Source organism: Euleptes europaea, chromosome 21, assembly GCF_029931775.1.
Source record: "Euleptes europaea isolate rEulEur1 chromosome 21, rEulEur1.hap1, whole genome shotgun sequence".
Taxonomy (NCBI): Eukaryota; Metazoa; Chordata; class Lepidosauria; order Squamata; family Sphaerodactylidae; genus Euleptes; species Euleptes europaea.
The window spans coordinates 2,801,764-2,807,401 of record NC_079332.1 but is presented as its reverse complement, the minus strand read 5'-3'; the positions used below and the strand labels follow the sequence as shown (position 1 = coordinate 2,807,401).

At 46.8% G+C, this 5,638-nt stretch overlaps 1 non-coding gene across 1 annotated transcript; it reads right to left on the bottom strand.

Annotated features, from left to right (window-relative positions):
* Positions 1 to 1,143: 1,143 nt before the first annotated feature.
* Positions 1,144 to 1,212, bottom strand: TRNAA-AGC (transfer RNA alanine (anticodon AGC)). Its single transcript has one exon. It is a non-coding gene; the product is annotated as a tRNA-Ala (tRNA).
* Between the last annotated feature and the right edge of the window lie 4,426 nt (positions 1,213 to 5,638).

The following is a 5,638-nucleotide window of genomic DNA, read 5'->3' as shown; positions in this document are numbered from 1 at the left end:
CATTAAACCACCATTGAATCCCCTCCCAAACCTCACCTTCCTCAGGTATTCACCAGGTATTTCCCAATCCAGAGCTGGCAACCCTAGGAGTAAGGTTGATGCAATGATGCACAGAAAATAAATAAGTTTGGGCACTGAAACGTGTGAAGTTCCCTTGAGCTTCCTTTACCCATTTTCACCCCACCCTTCCTGGAGGGGAACTTGGGCTCCTCTCCCCCCTTCGACCCTCACAACAACCCTGCAACGTAGGTTGGCTGGCCAACTCAATCAAGGCATGATGGGAGCGGCCTTCCCTGACTTTAACCCTGGCGGCTGGTATTCAGAGGTTCTTCTTCGCTATCGCGATCAATGGCCAGCGACAGAAACTCTCCTCTGTGAACTGTACTCAGTTCACAGAGCCTCCACTGCATTGGTTGAGTGGCAGAAAGGAAGTGCCACGTACCACAGAACAGCGGGGCTCCAGGACACCGTTCAGCACCCCTGCGGCTTTGTAATCTGGCACAGAAGCATTCTCAAATGAAACTTCTGCTTTGCAATTTGCTGTAATCGAACCTGCCATTTCTGGGCCGGTCTGAAGGGGAAAAAAATCCCTGATGAGAGACAAGCGTGGCTGCAGCAGGAATCAAAATATTTATTCATGCCATTCGCTGTGTGGCGCATGCATTAAGCACAAAGCCGTTCACACGTGGCCGTATTAAGGCTGTGATCCGTTCACCAGCTGTGGGGGATACTTTGGTTTTAGAGTGCATGAATATTTTATTAGCGAGCTGCTTTTCCCCCGCTTCCTTCACCAAGGTTAACCAGCCTTTCGTAATGCCTGGTGTCGAGCAACATGTCGGGCGGTGTTGAGTGCTTGTATTTCAGGGTCTGATTTCCTACATTGCATCGCACTCCTCCCTCAAGGATTCATGTAGATCAGGGCACATCTAAAGAAGCTGTCAATAGAATCGCAGACGAGTTGTTGACAACTCCAGGATATTCCAGCTTCCTTGACTTCCAGATGTTTTAATAGGGTCAACCTACATTTGTACGATGATGCCTTATACTGAATCAGACCCTTGGTCCATCAAGGTCCGTATTGTCTACTCAGACCAGCAGCGGCTCTCCGGTCTTTAACTTCACCTCCTACCTCATCCTTTAAACTGGAGATGCCAGGGATTGAACCTGGGACCTTCTGCTTGCTGAGCAGATGCTCTACCACTGAGCCACGGCCCCTCCCCAATGGTACATATACCATTAAAAACAGCTGAGATTTACCTCTGAATACAAGAAGACACACTGGATGATTGGTGAAAAGATCTGCCATGAGGGATGAGATACATTTCACATATCCCCATTCTAATTCTCTCTCGCTCTCTTTTTGCACCGTTTTCTGTTTCCCCGGGATGGTTTTTCCCACCCCCATGTCCAAATATATACATTTCCCAACATGATGTGCGTGTCAGTTATTGTATTTGTGGTGTGAGCTGATAAACGACACATGAAATGACATTTAACTGGTGTAAAAGAAATTAAAACAAAAAAATCATAAGCAGGAATTTATTTAGATCTTTATCTGCCACTCTCCCCCCACCCCAAATGAGGACCCTGTGAGGTAGGTTAGGCTGAGAGTTTGTGACTGGCCCAAGGTCACCCAGCAAGCTTCCGTGGCAGATAGAGTGAGCGATCTCAACCTGGGTCTCCCGGATCCTAGTCGGACGCTCTAACCACAACGCCACCCTGGCTCATCCAATGCTTCAATGCTTTCAATAGTTGGTTTCAATTTCAAAAAGCGCTCAGGGGATAAAGGAGTGACCTGCTGATTACCACCCATGCCAGCCAGTTTGCTTTGCGCGCTGCCCGCTTGCCTGGCAACTGGAAGAACAGGTTTCCCACGAGCCCCATCGGGAAGAAAAAGAATGAGTCACAACCGACTTACAGTGACCCTTTCGACGGGTGGTTCAGGCATGAGATGAGCAGAGTTGGTTTGCCGTTGCCATCTGGGCTACTGATCATGATGGCCGGGAATGAAACCTCCATATCCAGAGGCAGTCTTCCTCTTCATGCCAGGAGCGGGGTGTGTGTGTGTGTGTGTGTCTTCTATCATGATATATGCCATGCCTTGCATTTTAGCTTCTCAGGGTTGCGTGTGTGTCTTGTCACTGATGAGAACTAGGAACCAGATATTCCTTCATCCTGTGATCTCTGTCCCAGGAGTAAAACCCATCAAATCATTGGGACTAACTTCTGAGGAGCTCCACTTAGAGCCGCTAACTTTACTCTGATCCTGCAGTAACCGTCTGTCTCTGTTTACTTTATGAGTGGCTCCTTATTGGTTTCAAATGGCTAGCTCAATTGTACCATTGCCGTGAAAATAATTTAGTGTCTTGACCAGAGGTCATAAGAAAGGGGCGTTATGAAGAGCTAAAGCGAAGACGATTCCAGCAAATTACATACAACCCTCCTTAGAGCACCAATAAAAGAAAACAATCACAAAAGAAAACACACAATAAAATTCTCAATTATCTTTATGACAATCTACTGCACGGGTTTCTGGATAAGGCTGGTGCAATTTTGGCAGCTTCCAAAACAAATGGAGACATTTTCCCCTTCCCTGCTGTTATGCTATTGGCAAGTTAAAACTCATATTTGGGGTTGATCGGATCAGTGGCCTTGCGTAGTTCAACTAACAAGGAAGCCAGGTCACAGAATCGTAGAGTCGGAAGGGACCACCGGGGTCATCTAGTCCAACCCCCTGCACAATGCAGGAAATTCACAACTATCTCCCCATACACCCCCAGAAGATGGCCAAGATGCTCTCCTTCTCATCATCTGCTTAAGGTCACAGAATCAGGTGCCTGGATCTTGGCTCCTCTGCAGTGAGGATAAAGGTGGGGGGGAGGGAGAGAACTATGTACGCCAGGCCTTGAGTGGGGGCATCAAATAAAATTAACCGCCTTATTTGGGTTCACAAATACAGTGTTGCTGAGGATCAGGAGAACTGGCATAGAGGTTAGAGGGTTGAACCCAGGTTCAAATCCTCTCTCAGCCACGATGCCTTGGAACCGTCACTCAATGTAACCTGCACTACAGAGTTGTTGTGAAAGTAAAGTGGAAGAGGGTGGTAGAGATGAGGATGCTGTTTTGAGCTACTTGGAAGGGCGGGATAAAATACAGCAAGAAGAAATTAGCAAGCCACTACACACACAACACCCTTTCCCCCAAAATGCCTCGTGTTTTGTCTTCTTCTTCTTCCCAAAAAAGCACTTTTAAAACCTCTCACTAAAGGCTCAGTGGAGAAGATACCTGGTAGACAGTGGTGAGAAGGGAGTTCCTCAAATAGGGTTGCCAACCTCCAGGTACTAGCTGGAGATCTCCTGCTGTTACAACTGATCTCCAGCTGATAGAGATCAGTTTGCCTGGAGAAAACGGCTGCATTGGCAATTGGACTCTATGGCATTGAAGTCCCTCCCCTCCCCAAACCCTGCCCTCCTCTGGCTCCACCCCCAAAATCTCCAGGTATTTTCCAACCTGGAACTGGCAACCGTATCCTCAAAGTGCCAGTACTGCCCCTTGCCTCAATAAACATGCCTTCAGAATACAGGGCATTTGCCGCAGGGTCTCCGAAGCGGATATAAATGTCTGGGCAGAGAAGCAGGTACCTGGATCCTGGTCTGAAATCTGTAATGCGGAATCCAAGGTTCTGTCCAATACATAAATTAAGCCCCGTCACCTTTCCCCTCCTGTCTGCTTTGAAGTAAAATTGCTCTCGTTGCCTTGGGAAGGTGCATTGATGCTTTAGAGAGAAAAATGCCTGGCGACTGTTTGAGAGCACAGCTGGCATCCAAAACCAGAGGGGGACATTCCTCGAGTCTTAAAGAGCAGTGCTTTGTGAAAGAAAGCCATTGTAGAGGCACACAACGTCGCTGAATTTTTTATTTTTTTAGTTAGGAGAAAATCAGGGACTAGTGCGCAGGATATTGATGAATGGAATGGAAAATGCCTTTTTAAAAAAAGGCTGCTTATGAACTTGGCGGGTGAAATGCTGAAATGAATCCTTGCCCAGCTTTTACAACAGCGAGGTCCTGATTATTTTATCTCTGTTTTTGGTCGGGTGCAAGGGGATAACAAAACATCAACCCATAAACCGGCAAACACACAGATGAATGAGATTGCTCTGTAGCCTTCAAGACGGGGTGAAGATCCTGGTTCATTTGCCCACCACATATTTGTGGCTTTATATAGTGAAGTTGACATACATAACTGGGTTTACTCACTCAGCTCTCACCCTCCCTGTAAGGATGATCATTGTGATGTACATGGTATTGTTCCCCTCACCCCTTTAATCCTTACAACAACCCCATAAGGTAGGCTGGGCCAAGAAACTATAGTTTAGCGGGAATTTAAGGCACCATCCATTTTCCCCTCTCCAATTTCTGTACATCTGTCTCCCCCTCCTTCCCAATTCTGTGATTGTGAATATATATATACACACACACACACACACACACACACACTTGTGCTAGCCTCCCAAAGGCTCATATTTCATATAGTTTTATAACGCTCACTATTATTGCAAACTGGCTTGGGGTTTATTTATTTTTGATTGCGAGGTTCACAAAGCCGGAAGTCGAAAACAATACACCTCTCTGTCCCAGGAAGGTGTTTTTTTTTAAATACGGCTTCATAAAACACCGGGAGAGAATTTTAGAATTTCCCCCCTCCTAATCCACGTTAAAATGCTGCGCTGTTTTACTGCTTAGTCACGTTGCTATTCATTTATTGTAAGCAGACTTCTAAAAAACACAGTGGTAATTTATGCACGGGAGGTTTTGCTGCCTTGGATTTGTTGCTCTCTAAATGCACATTTTCCCCATCCAAATTCTCAAAACTCAAAAAATAACACACACCCCAATGCAGAGTTTTGAGAATTGGGATGGGGAAAATGTGCATCTAGAGAGCAGCAAATCCAAGGCAGCAAAACCTCCCAGGCATAAATGACCAATGTTTTCAAAAGCGTTGCTGCCGATTAGGTGCCCTTCCCATATTAACCGCAGCCCTATAGCACATGCACATCTGCAGCTTAGACAGATCTGTGTGTGCGTGTTAAGTGCCGTCAAGTCGCTTCCGACTCATGGCGACCCTATGAATGAAAATAATTCACAGTGGGTAGCTGTGTTAGCCTGTCTGCAGTGGTAGAAAAGGGCAAGAGTCCAGTAGCACCTTAAAGACTAACAAAAATATTTTCTGGCAGGGTAGGAGCTTTCGTGAGCCACAGCTCACTTCTTCAGATAAGCTCCTACCCTACCAGAAAATATTTTTGTTAGTCTTTAAGGTGCTACTGGACTCTTGCCCTTTTCTGCTATGAATGAAAGTCCTCCAAAACGCCCTCTGCCTTGCTCAGGTCTTGCAAACTGAAGGCTGCGGCTTATAGTTAGATGCAACTTCGAAGATTCTTCCCCTCCCTCCTGCATTTTTACTAGGATAACCCCCACGCCCACTTCCCTCGAGGCCACGCCCACCTTTCAACAAGCCACGCCCCCTTTCCCCAACAACACGACAGCTTCGGCTCAGTCTCTATTTGCAGAAAGGGGAGGAGGAGGAGGGGGAAACAACCACCACAACCACCAACCACCACAGCGCTTTGGACAGGGGCTCC